The 16402-nt window shown below is 36.5% G+C and overlaps 2 long non-coding RNA genes across 8 annotated transcripts in view; one reads left to right on the plus strand and one right to left on the minus strand.

The window, feature by feature from the left end:
- LOC123381441 overlaps nt 1-16402 on the minus strand; it is a 308159-nt gene that overhangs the window by 171553 nt on the left and 120204 nt on the right. The window lies entirely within an intron of this gene.
- The window catches only part of LOC123381442, a 51683-nt gene that overhangs the window by 31778 nt on the left and 3503 nt on the right, over nt 1-16402 (plus strand). The gene's annotated exons all lie outside the window — the stretch shown is intronic.

Raw genomic sequence — 16402 nt, forward strand, 5'->3', positions numbered from 1 at the left:
CAATGCATAAATAAAGGCCTTGGTTTAAATTATAGCATGGTAGGGAACAAACAGTACTTGTTACTTAAAACTCCTCACTGCCTTCTAAGGAAGGTGGGTCCTGATACCTGGAGGATTTACTAAGTGCAAGCTTCATTCTCAGTGTAATTGTCTTTGGAAAAACTTAGAGAAATATTAAATATTGGGGGCATTTCAAGTTTAAAAAAAAAGAGCAGCATGTTTAAACAGTAAGTTCCCTCACATATCTGGGATATACCATGACCTCCAAAATCAGGCCCAAACAATTTAAAGATGAGTCATATGCTACTTAATTTTTCCAAAGCATGAAAAAAAAAATGATAGAAATCTTTCCAAGGAATTCTCAAGGCTAAAATTTTTCCTGCAACCAAAATAAAAGAAAAGCAGAACAAAAGAATAATACAGAACCATCTTTTTTTTAATATGAAATTTATTGTAAAATTGGTTTCCATACAACACCCAGTGCCCATCCCAACAGGTGCCCTCCTCAATACCCATCACCCACCCTCCCCTCCCTCCCACCCCCCATCAACCCTCATAAGAAACTCTTATGTTTTGGCTCCCTCCCTCTCTAACCTTTTTTTTTCCCTTCCCCTCCCCCATGGGTTTCTGTTAAGTTTCTCAGGATCCACATAAGAGTGAAACCATATGGTAGCTGTCTTTCTCTCTATCACTTATTTCACTTAGCATAACACTCTCCCGTTCCATCCACATTACTACAAAAGGCCAGATTTCATTCTTTCTCATTGCCAAGTAGTATTCCATTGTGTATATAAACCACAATTTCTTTATCCATTCATCAGTTGATGGACATTTAGGTTCTTTCCATAATTTGGCTATTGTTGAAAGTGCTGCTATAAACATTGGGGTACAAGTGCTCCTATGCATCAGCACTCCTGTATCCCTTGGGTAAATTCCTAGCAGTGCTACTGCTGGGTCATAGGGTAGGTCTATTTTTAATTTTTTGAGGAACCTCCACACTGTTTTCCAGAGAGGCTGCACCAGTTTGCATTCCCACCAACAGTGCAAGAGGGTTCCTGTTTCTCCACATCCTCGCCAGCATCTATAGTCTCCTGATTTGTTCATTTTAGCCACTCTGACTGGTGTGAGGTGGTATCTAAGTGTAGTTTTGATTTAATACAGAACCATCTTATATTACAACATATCTGATGAATCCTAAATAAGACAACAAATTGATTGTATGAAAAGAATAATAAAGCCCAAGCAAGTAGACTTTATTCTAGGAATGCAAGAACAGTTCAATATTAGGGAATTCATTAATGTCATTTCTAGCACAAAGAAGAAAAACCATACCATCCTCTCAACAAAAGATAGAAAAAATTTGATAAAATTCCATATTTATTTCTTATTCTTAAAAAACTTCAAATAAAGTAAAAAGAAAAGGAAACTTCCTTAAGGAAAGGTATCAACCTGCAGTAAATTTCATGTACTGCAATTTTAGAAGCATCACCATGAAAATCAGAACAAAACAAGAATGATCAGAATCACTAGAATTATTCAGCATTGTTCTGAAAGACCCAGCCAATGCTATAAGATGTGGAAAGAAAATAAGAGATATGAACATTTAAAAAGAGATAAAACTTAATTAGCACATGTTATAATTTTCTATTTAGAAAATCTATATTAGGACCCTTTCTTCCACATAAAAATGAATTATATATGATTAAATACCTAAAATTTAAAAATACGGTCATAATTTTATAACCTTGGGATAGATGATAAAATCACAAACTAACTCATTTATAATTTTATACTCTAAGACATTCAGGTAATCCAAAGTCCACACAGGGAAAGATTGACAAATTAACCACTTAAAATTTTAAACTTCTTACTAAATGAATTCAGTAAAGTTGCAGGATACAAACTTCATACCCAGAAGTTGATAGCCTTTCTATACACTAATAACAAAGTAGCAGAAAGAGAAATGAAGAAAATAAGTCCATTTACAACTGCACCAAAAGTAATAAAATACCTAGGAATAAACTTAACCATGTAGATGAAAGACCTGTACTCTAAAAACTATAAAATGCGGTTGAAAGAAATTGAAGACAACACGAAGAGAAAGATATTCCATGCTCATGGATTGGAAGAATTAATTTTTAATTTTAAAGGTCTATACTACCCAAAGCTGTCTGCAGATTCAATGCAATCTCTATCAACATATCAACAGCATTTTTCACAGAACTAGAATAAATATTACTAAAATTTGTATGAAACCACAAAGATCCTGAATAGCCAAAGAAATCTTGAAAAAAGAAGAAAAAACTGAAGGTATCATCAGATTTTGAGATGTATTACAAAGCTATAGTAATCAAAAACAGTTTGGTATTGGCACAAAAATGGACACAGATCTATGGAACAGTGAGCCCAGAAATAAATCCATACTTACATGGTAAATTAATCTATGACAAGGAAGCAAGAAGATACAATGGGAAAAAGACAGTTACTTCAATAAATGGTGTTGGAAAAATTGGACAGCTACATTACTTTTTCCTAGGAGTCTCCCTCGATTTTCAGAGCAAGTTACGGTCATGCTCCAAGTTTCCCAAAGAACCGCCTTCTTGTCCTTGGACAGCAATTGAGTTGGCATTGTCTGTGCTACTTTACTGGATTCCTCAACTAGACTAAGATTTCATAGAAGGCAGGAATCCCCAAATCTGCCTACAGGTTCAATGGTCTGCTACAAAGACTCACAGAATTCAGAAAGACTGTCATACTTGTGGCTGAGACTTATTACAATATTACAAGTACAATATCAAGCTCTATATAAGGTTGATCCCTTTCATAAGGTAGTATCTAACAAATTGCTCCATTGGAAAGGTGTCTCTTCCCCCTTGGAAACTGATAAGTAATCTGTGAGGATGGGAGGGAGTCTGGTGGATATTTTACCCACATTTTAGCAACAACTGATGATCCCATCCTTGTGTATCTTGATTATTATCCTGGTGACTGTAAAATAGTGCTTTTTAAACCTATCTCTCTTTCCTCATGTATTAAGTGAAATTATTCTATAAAGAAGAGCTTGTCCTCATACTCTCTCATAACTATCAATATGGACACATGTATTTATTATTTGTTTCATAATCCATTTGCTATCATCACTCTTTTTCATGCTCAAATTAGAGGAAAAGTATGTTTAAATGATAAAGCCATGAAAATGGCTATGAAGCAGCTAATTTCATTTTTAATTGCAGTATAATAAACATATATGAAATTCACATAAGTGTCCAGATTGATAAATATCCACAAATTGATGATACACCAACCACCAAGATCAAGAAATAGTTATTACCAACATCTACAGAGGCTCCTCCTGTGTCTCCTTCCAGACACTCCTCACTATGAAGTATCCTGACCTCTAATATAGATTAGGGGATTTTTATTTTTATTCTTTATATAAGTGGAATCATACAACATGTACTCTTTTGCATCTGTTTTCTTTTCTCAAAACTATGTGAGATTTACCTGAACTGTTGTGTGTAGCTATAGCTCATTTATTCTTGTTGCTGTATAGAAATACATAGTATGAATATATCACAACTTATTTATTCATTTTACCATTGATGGCCAATTCAGTAGTCTCAAGTTTTTGGCTATAAGCATTTTAATACGAGTCTTTTGATGAACATATATATGCCTTTCTGGTGGATGTACAACTAAAAGTAAACTTGCTATTTCATAGTGCATGCATATATTCAGCTTTAGTAGATACTGCCAAAAGAACAACTATGATTTAAAAAGAAAAATTCCATCTACTATGAAATTTAGGGATAAGATATCCCTATGAACTCCAAAATAAGAGCAGGTGAAAACAAATCACTAACAGTTGCAAAATCCACCTGGTTGTAACTTAAAATTAAAATGAAATTGATGAGAATTATGTCAAAATTAGGAAAGAAGGAATTTGACCAAACCCTCAGTGGCATATACCCTAGGGAAAAAAGAAGTACTAGACATCTTTGACAGTTTTCATTCATCGTCAGAGGTGGGAATGATATTGTTATTCTGAAACTGTTATGAATGGCAATGTGAAACAAAGTAAATGAATAATACTGGTATAGTCACTGAAAACTGGGAATTTAGGCAAGGCTGGAAGAAGATGTAGACGTAGCTTGATGAGGCTAAGTAAAAACAAAATGCTATAGTCCTGAATTAAATTTGCAAGTTTCAATACAAACTCATAATGAACTTTCCTTTAAAAAATATGTCATGACATTCTCCACCGAAAAGGCATACAAAAATGAGGAATCCAACAGCAATAAGCACCTCTAGTTCCTACAGTGTGTTCTCTAAACATCAGTTCTCACTAAAAGAAACCAAAACTCTTTGAAGAAGTGACTACTTCTAAGTCTGTAGCAGGAAATGTTCACAAAAAGCCTAGAATAAAGCATTATGACTGAAAACAAAGAAATTGTTAAAGATTACCAGCATGATATCAAAAGGACTCAGGGGCCACTTGAATATACTCCTACTGGCCTAAGAGGGAACAATCTGAATGACAATTTGGATAATAATTCCAAAAGGTCAAAACATACCAAATATGTTTCAATCTGTGAATTCATAACAATACATAATCCTTATTCATTCCACATAGAGAATGCTTAGGAATTACCTCAAAGTAAACATAATCAATGAGGGAAATTTTCTCTCTACAGAATGATTCCAGCTTATGATTTCAGAATAATAAACAAAGAAGGGATGGAGCGCTGGCTGGCTCTGACGATTAAACGTTCGACTTTTGATTTCAGCTCAGGTCATGATCTCCTGGGTTTGTGAGTTTGAGCCCTGCATCAGGCTGTGCAATGGCAGCGGGGTGCCTGCTTGGGATCCTCTCTCTCTGCCCCTCCCCTGCTCACTCTCTCTCTAAAATAAATACACTGAAAGAGAGAGAGAGAGAGAGAGAGAGAGAGAGAGAGAGAGAGAAAGAAAGAAAGAAAGAAAGAAAGAAAGAAAGAAAGAAAGAAAGAAAGAAAGAAAGAAAGAAAGAAAGAAAGAAAGAAAGAACTTAATGAATTAACTAATGATCATCAGTGGTTGCTGACATTATCAAAGAACAGACTGGACATTATTTTCCTCCTGGTGGAAGTACACACCACTATCTATAGTTTTGCCAAAACTGACACTTAATCTGATTAACCCTCTAGACTGAACTACTAATTTTCAAGAAATACAGAGGACTAAGGAACAAGTTACAATACACAACATGGACATAATAAGTACATTATTGGGAAACTACATAACAAAGGACTCTGCTTCTTTGACAAAAATATAAATAAAAATGCAAAGAAAGAAATGGACTGGAAATACAGATTAAAAAATACTTAAGAGAACTCATTTGGGTCCTGTTTCAAACTGTAAATAATAAACCACTGGCTGATTATTCAGTGCTTTAATAGCACTGAATAATTATTGTTGTTTTTAGGAACTGTATAATGATGGTATTGCGCTTACGTTTATGAAGCAGAGTCCTTGTCTTTTAGAGACATATCCAGTAACATTTACATGTAAAAATAACATTATATCTAGAATTTGTTTCCAAAACACCAGGGAAGGGATATGGAGTAGGAGGTAAAACTATATTATGCTCATAAAATGATAACTATTGAATCCGGGAGATGTGTACGTATGGGGGTTTATTATACTGTTCCATTTTTGGATGTGTTTAAAATTCTTTTCAAGAGTTCAAAAATACTAAGCCTATATCAAAAAGAAGTGAATTTGAGTTGGCCCTAAAGAATAGGATGTACAGTCCCCAGATTTCATTTTCTATTATTCTTCTGGGAAAAATAAATCTCATGTTTTTAACTTGTCTCATTGTTCTCTTCCCAAGTCTCTGAATTTTGAGAAGATTCACTTTCTGTATTTCAGCAAAACAATTTGTTTTGTCATGAAAGAAAACCAATAGTAAGTAACTTGACAGAATCTTTCAAGTCCCTTTCCCAACTCTTCCAGTCTCATCAGGAGCTCCAAAAAGTATCTTTTTTGGATTTTCTCCCCCGTTAAGTGGTTCTTTTAGTTTAAGACACACATTCACCATTTGTTCATGTACTGCCACTTGCTTTAGTTCTTTTTAATAATGTAATAAGCACCTACAAACCCATCACCCAAAACAAAAAGCCAGGACTTTAAGGATAATCTAAAACTAGTCATGTTTTATCTCAAATTCCTGCCTCCCCACTACAGCAGCCCAAAGTAATCACGGTCCTAAATCCCATACCCATCATTCCCTGGCTTGGCTTTTCATACAGTTAACTTGCATCCATTTTAGTTGTTTTCAAGTTAATAAAAAGGATACTATGTCATAATATTTTGAGACCTACTTTTTTCATTTAATACTACATCACCAAGATCCATCCATATTTTAAAGTTACCCCTGTAGTTGTTTGTTTTGACTATTGTTTAACATGCCATTGTATGAATACTCCCCACTTACTCATCCAGTCTCTGACTGCTGGGCATTTGGGTTGTTTGTGGAGTTGCACTGTAATCAAAAATGTTATGAACCATCTTGCACATATCCCCCAGTTGTACAAGCATGTGAGTTTCTCTTGGGTAGATTGCAAAGAATGAAACTGATGAGTGGTAAGGGATGGCGATGCTTCCCCCTCCCACTTTCCATCTGAAAAATCTTTTCTGCAGGAACACAGCCTTGTGCTTGTGCCAGGAAGGTGGCACTACTATGCTTCGGCATGGTTTGTCGCTGGCTCTTTTTTTCAGCTCTTGTTTTTCCAGCCCTGTGGTAATCTAAGAGATTTGTTTTCACATTTAGTGCTTCAGAATAATTGAAGAAAAAGTACTAGCAGAAATGTTCTAAGCTTGAAGAGCTTCAGGCATCTTTAATTGGCACAACTTTTTCAGTCAAAGTGATAGAAATTAAACTGACTGCTAACTATGTGCATTTCTTTTGGGTGTTGTAATCAAGAAAAAAAATAGGACCTTCCTCTCCATATACAGACATCAAATCTATTCCGACTTTCATTTTAAAACACAATATTGAAACAAATTCATCTTGATCTTTTTTTCTGTTGTGTTTACTCTTCCCCCCTGCTTTTTCTTTTGAGAGGAACAGATTTTTAAATCAGTAACTCTTGGGGAGCTACTGACATTTGTGAATCTCTTAAAGCTAAATTCGTCTCATATTTTATGACAGGAACAAAACTGCTTGAGGAAATTAATAATTTGCTCCCTGACTTGAATGAGAAATTGAGTAAGGAATGTAGGATTTTTCCACCCATTTGCAGAATATCTGTTCCATATGCTCACCTTAAGTTAACTATCACCTCGAGAATCAGGTGTTGGCTGGCTGATGTGGGGGAATTTTTTTTCTCTTTATTTCAATCACGGAAAGAGAACATGAGTACTTGAAAATTCATAATATTAACAGTCTAATTAGGGTTTCTTAAATGCTGTTTTAAATTAGGATAATTTTAAATTATTGGATGTGACAACTATATAAACATAAAATGCTTTAATTAGAGACTTGTTTGTGTGAGAAAAAAAATCTACTCGAAGCATCAGTCTGTCATTCTGCATTAACTTCCAACAGCCATGGATTCCCACTGGACCACTGAATCTTAGCAGTAAGTCTATACCCATCATCGGCTCTCTGCATTCTAATCCTCTCTTGTTTGTGGCCAGGTCTCTGCTCTTTAAAGAAAAAACTCAGGGCAACAAATTCGAGTTGAATTCTCATTCAAATTCATAACAACTCCTAGTGTTTCTGAATTTGCTTAATGTTTTCACTGAGCAACAGTTCTTCTGGGCCTTCATAAATATCATGCCATGTTCCTGATGAAATAAAGGTTGTGTGAGTAGCCCAGTCTTCAGGGGTGATAAAACAAAAAATAAAATAAAATTTCAGAGTCTCCCTCAAGTTCTTATTAACTTTTTAGGACCTCTTTCTACTTTTAGAGTCTGATGAAAGCTAAGAACTCTTTCCCATCGTCACAGAAAATAAAATCTGCAATTACAAAAAAGTTTGCATACAAACTCAGAGAACTTATGTAGCTCCTGAGGGACACATATATCTTCCATCCTTGAATTTAGATTCTAACTCTGGTGAGATAAAATTTAAAATATTCATTAATCTGTAAGAATGTGTGGAATACTACTATATGCCTGACACTGTTCTGGATGCTGGGAGTACAGCATAGGACACAGCTGGACCTGGCCCCTGCCGTCACGAGGTTCATAATCTCATGGAGGAAACAGATATTAGCTAAATGACCATACCAACAAGTGTAGAATAGGAATTTTGCAAGAAGTACAAAAAAGGAGAAGGATTGAGTGCTATTAGAGCCAACAGATTGGGATTTAACCTGATCAGGAAGCTTTCAAAAGAGATTCCCTGAGGTTGTGACGATGGAGCTGAGGTCTGAGTTAACAAGTGGAGGGATGGAAAGGACATTTGAAGGAATAGGAACAGCAAGTTCAAAGGCCCTGTAGTAAGAGGGAACATGGTGTGTAAGAGTGGCCAATCACAGAGAGACAGGTAGAGTGAGGCACAAGGCAGGGTTGAAAAGATAGGCAAGAGGAATCATGCAGGTCTTTACTGCCATGTTTTAAGATTTTTTTTCTCTTTATTTTAGAGCATTGGGAAGTCATTTAACAGTTTTAAACTGGGATGTAGGTAACATAATTGGTTTTGATTTCTGGAAGGTTCATTTTGCATGCAATGTGGAGAATAGATTGGCAGAGGACCGCAGTGGATGCTGAAAGATCAGTGGAGAGGCCACGGCAGTAGTCTAGAAAGAACAACTCTAGACAAGGATAGTGACTACAGGGAGGCCATGGTTAAAAACATAATGTGTGAAAGAAGAATTCGAGTTGAGTCGACCCTGAATGAGAGGAGGATGGCATGGAAGGGTCTGGTTTGACTTACACAGGTTCTATAAAGTGACAAGGAGTGAGTAAATTACTGACAGCAGAAATCAGATGAAGAACAATGAGAGATTCGCTTTTGCTTAATATTAACCTTCTGTGAATGTGTAATTGCCTCAGGACGTGGCAAAACGATTGTGACTTTGGAGGAAGATTTGCTAGAACACAAGAACAGCTTTAATAGCTGTTCTGTGCACCGCTCAACGGTCCCCAAATCACTCAGTTTGGTAAGTTCCTTTATTTCAAACACCAGAAAAGCAGACCGCCGTGTGGAAATGCCCACAGTTGAACTATTTCAGAAAACTAATCATCGATGTGGGAGCAAGACTCTTGAGTTTCATGACTCTGACACAGCCACAGCCACTACCATCCAGCCCAGGAGAGCCGTAATAAATCACTGTGGATATTGGCTCTTTATAAGTCATTCACCTTGATTCTACTTGATTCACCAAATCATTCACCTTGATTCCAGCATGTGCGTGATGAAAAAGGACAAGCTCTATGTTTCTGTTTCTCAACCTGACTGTATATAAAAATTCCCATAAGATTCTGTCCGGTTAATAAGGATGCAAATGAATACACACGAGGGAGATTCATTCTTGCTTCTAGATTCTGTATGCATAGAACAATTTGAATCTTCATTATCTTTGACTTTTGCTCTTAGACGAAAAGTTAAATTAATGGCCATATTCACCATATATTTTGAAACCCACCTTTCAAAATGTTAGGAAGGGGATGGATTATGTGCAGGCTTCATCCTTTCAATAGAGCTTTCTCTCTGAAGCTGCTGTTTAGCGAAGATTACAGTTTTAAAGACAGGCTCATCAATAAAGCTGGAGGCACTAAAAATCCTCTGAATTTTTCAGAAGTGGAGTGGGGGTGTCAGCAGCCACTAAACATTTTCAAGGAAAGGTGGTATCTCATATAATAATACAGTGCAACCAGCTTTCCCCCCATCACCATCCAGGCTTAGGTTTCTTAACTTTTCTGCGAAAAGGTGCTGTTGTTAATTTCTCCCACAGTCTTATGATTCATGGGATATGACTTAGCAACTATGTGGCTGGAGAAAAAATAATAGAAATTGAAATTTCCAAATAAAGAGGACTGAAAGGCATCAGTCTGAACAAATCAGAGAATGGAAGGGCAATGTCAATTTTTCTGCCATCATCCCTTACCACTGATGGCTTGACTAAAGCAGTTGGTTTGAAATCGTACCAAATAAAACTTTGATGTCCATTGACCAACTAGTTGGAGATTTCCTGAGCTAAGTTTCTTTGTTATCTATTTGGGCAGTAGCTTGACCTTTAGGCAGGTTGGGAATGCTCATCCAGCCTTTGTGATGAGAATTGATAGCAGTGGCAATATACTGCCAACTCTTAACACCCAGATAGCACTCTTTGCAACCACTTCCCCCATCTTCACAATGACTTCATCCTCAAAGTTGGTCCAGTCCCACCTGCTGCAAATGTTTGAAACATCCCTTGTGCATCCACCATAGAGATGTCTAACTCCAAATATAGGATGGATGCTTTGTCAAAGATAGGTGCTAATAAATGGCTCTATGTAGACAAGGTGAAGACTAAAATTACCATTCTAATATACCCAATACTTTTTTTAATCTTTATTTTTGAGAGAGACAGAGACAGAGATAGTGTGTGAGTGGGGGAGGGGCAGAAAGAGAGGGAGACACAGAATCTGAAGCAGGCTCCAGGCTCCGAGCCGTCAGCACAGAGCCCAACGGAGGGCTTGAACTAACGAACTGTGAGATCATGACCTGAGCCGAAGTCAGACGCTTAACCGACTGAGCCACCCAGGCGCACCCCCAATATACTCAACTCTTAATTATCCATGTTAATAAAGGAATCAAGGAGATAAATCGCCCAAAATAAAGGATAATACAAAAGCAATTTATATTTGGCTTTGGTATTTCTTATGTGATTTTGAGGGTGAGCAAATTAACTTTCTAATTATGACTTGGCTTTTCAGAATGAGTTTGTATTCTCAACTGGCTTGTGTTGAAAGCCAGCTGGTGGTGTGCTAGAAGCCAAAAGAAATTTGACCTGAAATTTATAATTTTCAGCAAATGATTCATCCATATATTATCAAAAGTTGATAAGTTCTGCCATTTGGAGAAAGTATACACCATTCTAATAGCCTCTGGAGAGAGATGGCATAATGTAAATTTCATAGATACAGCATTGGATACATTACCAGACATAGCAGACTTCAAGAGAAGAGTATTACTAGAGATAGTTATTTCAATAGGAAGACACAGCAATCCTAAATTTACATCTAGTAGTATAACCCCAAAATATGTAAAGCAAAAAAGTTTCAAAATAAAGGAAGAAATAGACAAATATTCATCATAGTTAGAGAATTTAACACACATTTGTCAGTAAATCAGAGACTAAGCAGACAACAAATCACTAAGGATATTAGGAAGTTGAATAGCCTATAAAACAACTAGACCTAATTGACAATTATGGAAGACTACATTCAACAACAGCAGAATACACATTTCTTTTGTGTTCCTATGGAACATGTACCCAAGTATGAATTCTAGATCCTACCCTAACATGTAATCTAAGATAAATCACTTTGTTTCCATAAGCTTCAGCCTTCTTAATTTGAAATGGAAAGAATAATATTCGTTATAGAGAAATGCTGGGGAGATTAACTGAGAAATATAAATTAAATGCAATGTAAAAATGAAAAGTATCACAGTCATAACAGTTACCAATGCAGATCAAGGATGTCTAAATTGGAAGAGCTTAGAGACTGCAACCGGTTGAAAGAGTGCACTAGGGAATTTGTTTCAGTGCTGACATTTGCATAGCATGATACTATTTAACTTACAGTGTATGTTGCTTGAGAGTGGCTGAGAATAGAACTATTGATGGAAATAATGGGCCATTTTACAAATGCTGCTTCCCCTCCCTCCATTTGCATTCACGGAACAATCAGATAGTACTTGAGATTAATTATCATTTTCACCAATTCAGATCTATTTAGCTACTACCACTTGTTGAAATAAACAGAAAAAGTCAAATAACCTTCATATCACAGACTCTTCCATTTTAAAATCTATAAAAGACAATATTGTTAGGGTCTAAACCCAGTTAGCTTGGACAATAAATATGAAAAATTCTTTCTTGGTATTTTTCTTTTTTTAATCTTTAATAAGCAAATAATTACCCTCTAAAAGTATATCTGTAAGTAAAAAAAAAATTTTTTTTCAGTGTATGTGTATTCCTAACCAATTTTCTGCAGGGAACTACTGTGAGAACAGAATGAGACAATCATATAAGGCAGAACAATGGACGCTGTGATACTCTACTCAATATGCAAGAGGTTGTTTATTCATCTGAGTTATTTAGAGTCTATTTTATCAGCCTTTCTATTCAACACAAATGCACATGCACAAATGTGTTATGGAGACAAAGCACACAAGCTACAAAATGTCCAGAAAAGACTGAGTAGAATAAAGGTTAAGGGGATGACTTCAAGAAGTCCTAGACATGGATATTATAGACAAGTTGCTAAAAATTATTCACCTCATTCTGTTTGATCTAAAAAGAAAAAATATCAGGTCACCTGGATGGCTCAGTAGGTTAAGAGTCTAACTTCAGCTCAGGTCAAGATCTCACGTTTTATGGGTTTGTGCCTTGTGTCAGGCTCTGTGCCAACAGCTCAGAGCCTGGAGCCTGCTTCAGATTCTGTGTCTCCCTCTCTCTCTGCACCCTCCCCCACCACTCATGCTCTCTCTCCATCTCTCTCTCTCTCTCTCTCTCTCTCTCTCTCTCTCTCTCTCTCTCCCCCTCTCTGTCTCAAAACTAAACATTAAAAAATATTTTTAATAAATAAAAAACAAAATTACCAGAACTATTTGACTAGATGGAGCAAACAAATTTGATAAAGGTAAGGATATAATCTATAAGACATTGAAAGGGAATAATTGAAAGGGTAGCAGTGGAAGAAGCAGAACGAGACTAAAACAATGGCTCAGGACTTAGAGCATCTGAGCACCTAACGGGCCCAGCACAGTAGTGGAATCAAAACAAAGTCCTCAAGAAATATATGTGTATTTGTATTGCAGTCAAAACTTTCTCAGAGTCAGTTTGCTCTCCCCAGGCCATCAATGTTCTAGCAAAGTTAGGAGAGTTTTACCACTCTCAGTAATGTAAAGTTGTTGCCCAAGAGCTAATGTTAAAGCAAGCTGTAGTTTGATCATTTGCATGATGGGCTTGAGGGAAGCTGTAAGATGTATTTGACACATATTTAGAAGAACTCTGATGATCTTCCTGAGCTTCTACAGGTCTCTCGGAAACCATGTCTAATCTCGGTCCTTGTCTAGTGAACTCTATTTGTGCCAGTAGTTAAATATATATAACTGCATATAAAGAAATTATACCTGACTTCTATGTTCAAATGCAATTATGACACTTTACATCTTTTTGAGGATTTATAATTTATAAGTTGCTTACTACTATAATTTCTTACCTTTCATTATGTTTTTATTTCCTGGTTTTGTACATGAACAATACACCAAGACAGGCCTGATTATTCCCAAAATACATATGAAAATATGAGGCTGAGTGATGAAATGGAGGCAGTTCTCAAAATTTCATGATGAAATATCCCTAAAGTCAGAGGGAAATTAACTCTCAGAGTCCAAGAGTATAACTCAAAGCAGTCTAGCAAGGTAAAAATTACCCTTCAGGTCTCTTACTTTATCTTTACATTTTTCCCCCAACTTAAGGATCTGAGTAGAATGTGGGGGTAGAACAAGACCCACTGCAACAACCAGGAAAAAAAAGATAAAATCAGGCCATCATTTCTCATCAAAACTCATATTACTAAACACATTGGATACCTATCGAAGCAAACAGGACTAAATGAATTTAATATGACAAAGGATAGTTTTTCTTAATGTGAGCTAATATCGATGTCTATTTCTGCCTTGAAGACATTTGCTGAGATTAAGTACTGATTATGAACTGGGCTTGCTCTAGGAGAGTCTTTAGGAAAGAAAAAAAAAAACAAAACAGCAGAGTTTTTTGTGACACCCCATGGACGGCCATGTTGAATTAGAATCTAGAGGATCCCCGAGACCACATATCAGTTTTCCCAGGGGAAAACTTGTTGAGTCTTGGGGTATCTTAGGAGGCAGGAGAGCTAGGATAAAAAGGCAAAGTAAAATCATCCATAATATCTTGTGCTTAAGAACAAAGTTCTTCTAGAAGAAGAAACCTACAATGAATTTGCAACTGGTCTTATCCTTTAGACATTAAGAATCAAAGGAAAACAGATTATAACTAAAGCATCCAGACAGTCTTAACACAGGCCTGACTAGACTGAACTTGTTCACCCCTTACTCTCTCTGGGGAAAAATAAAATCAATTTTAGCATTTATTCTTCTTTTATATATAATGTACTATACATAATAAAAAAATTCACAAAACGTGAATAGGTAAGGAATGTGACTGACAGTTAACTGAAAAAATAAACATTACAAGCAAACCCACAGTTGATACACATATCAGAGTTATAAGCAAAAGATTTTAAAATAAATATGTTAAAGAAAACAGAAAAGATAAACAAAATGAATGAAAAGACAGACAATTTCAACACACAACTTGAATCTTTAAAAAAAAGAATCAGGGGCGCCTGGGTGGCGCAGTCGGTTAAGCGTCCGACTTCAGCCAGGTTATGATCTCACGGTCCGTGAGTTCGAGCCCCGCGTCGGGCTCTGGGCTGATGGCTCAGAGCCTGGAGCCTGTTTCCGGTTCTGTGTCTCCCTCTCTCTCTGCCCCTCCCCCGTTCATGCTCTGTCTCTCTCTGTCCCAAAAATAAATAAACGTTGAAAAAAAAAATTTTTTTTTTTAAAAAAAGAATCAAATACACATTCTAGAACTGAGAAATACAACATAAAAAGTTAAAAATTGTGGGCACCTGGCTTGCTCATTTGGTTAAGCATCTGACTCTTGATTTTGGCTCAGGTCATGATCTCATAGTTCACAGGATCGAGCCCCATGTCAGACTCTGCACTGACAGACGGAGCCTGCTTGGGATTCTCTCTCTCTCCCTCCCCATCCCTGCTTGTGCTCTCTCTCTCTCTTTCACAAAATAAATAAACATTTTTTATGTTGAAAATTTATTAGACATGTTAATAACAGATTTGACAAAGCAGAAAACAAGATTAGTAAGCTCAAAGACAAATCAATAAAAAATATTCTGGGATGCCAGGGTGGCTCAGTCTGTTAAGCATCCAACTCTTATTTCAGCTCAGGTCATAATTTCACAGTTCGTGAGATAGAACCCCACATCAGGCTCTGCACTGACAGCACAGAGCCTGCTTGGGATTCTCTCTCTCCCTCTCTCTCTGCCCCTTCCCCTGCTTACATGCTCTCTCTCTCAAAATAAATAAAGAAACATGTTTTAAATATATATTCAAATTAAAACACAGATATTAAAAAAGGAAAAACTAGAACAGAGAGTAAGAGACATGCACAACACAATCAAATGATCTGACATTTATGTAATTGGAGTCTCAGAAGCAAAGGACAAGGAAAACAGAGCTGAGGTATTTATAGAGATGATAATTGGAAATTTCCAAAACTGATAAAAATATCAAACCAACAGGTTTCAGATGTGTCAGGAACTCTAAATGGGATAAAGAAAACCACATGTAGGCATATCAGAGTATAGTTGAAGAAGACCAAAGATAAATTTTTTTAAGCATATTTATTTAGAGAGAGAGAAAGAGAGCAAGAGTATGAGCAGGGAAGACGCAGAGAGAGAGGGAGAGAGAGAAGCCCAAGTAAGCTCCAAGCTGTCAGCACTGGAGCCTGATGTGGGCTCGATCCCAAGAACCACGATATCATGACTGAGCCAAAATCAAGAGTCAGATGTTTAACTGATTGAGCCATCCAGGCACCCTGACCAAAGATAAATTTTAGAGTAGTCAGAGAAAAAATGATACACTACTCTCAAATAATGAAACAATTTTGCAACTGATTTTTCAACAGAAACACGGAAACAAGAAGGCAATGAAATGATACCTTTAAGATGCTAATGGAAAAAATCTTGCCAACTTAGAATTCAATAACCAGTAAAAATACCCTTCAAAAATAGAGATGAAATAGAGACATTCTCAGACAAAAGAGAGAAGTCACACTCATCAAACTGGCACTATAATAATTTTTTTTTTAATTTTTCTAATTCAAGGGGTGTCTGGATGGCTCGGTTGGTTAAGAATTTGACTCTTGACTTCAGCTCAGGTCATGATCTCCCAATGCGTGAGATTGAGTCCCGAGCCAGGATCTGGGCTGACAGTGTGTAGCTTGCTTGGGATCCTCTCTCTTCCTCTCTCTCTGTCCCTTCTCTGCTCTCTCTCTATCTTTCTCTCTTAAAATAAACAAAATGTAAAAAAATTTCTTCAAATTCAAGTCAAGTAAACTCAAATAGAAGTACAATAATACAT

Source organism: Felis catus, chromosome D3 (assembly GCF_018350175.1).
Source record: "Felis catus isolate Fca126 chromosome D3, F.catus_Fca126_mat1.0, whole genome shotgun sequence".
NCBI classification, from domain to species: Eukaryota; Metazoa; Chordata; class Mammalia; order Carnivora; family Felidae; genus Felis; species Felis catus.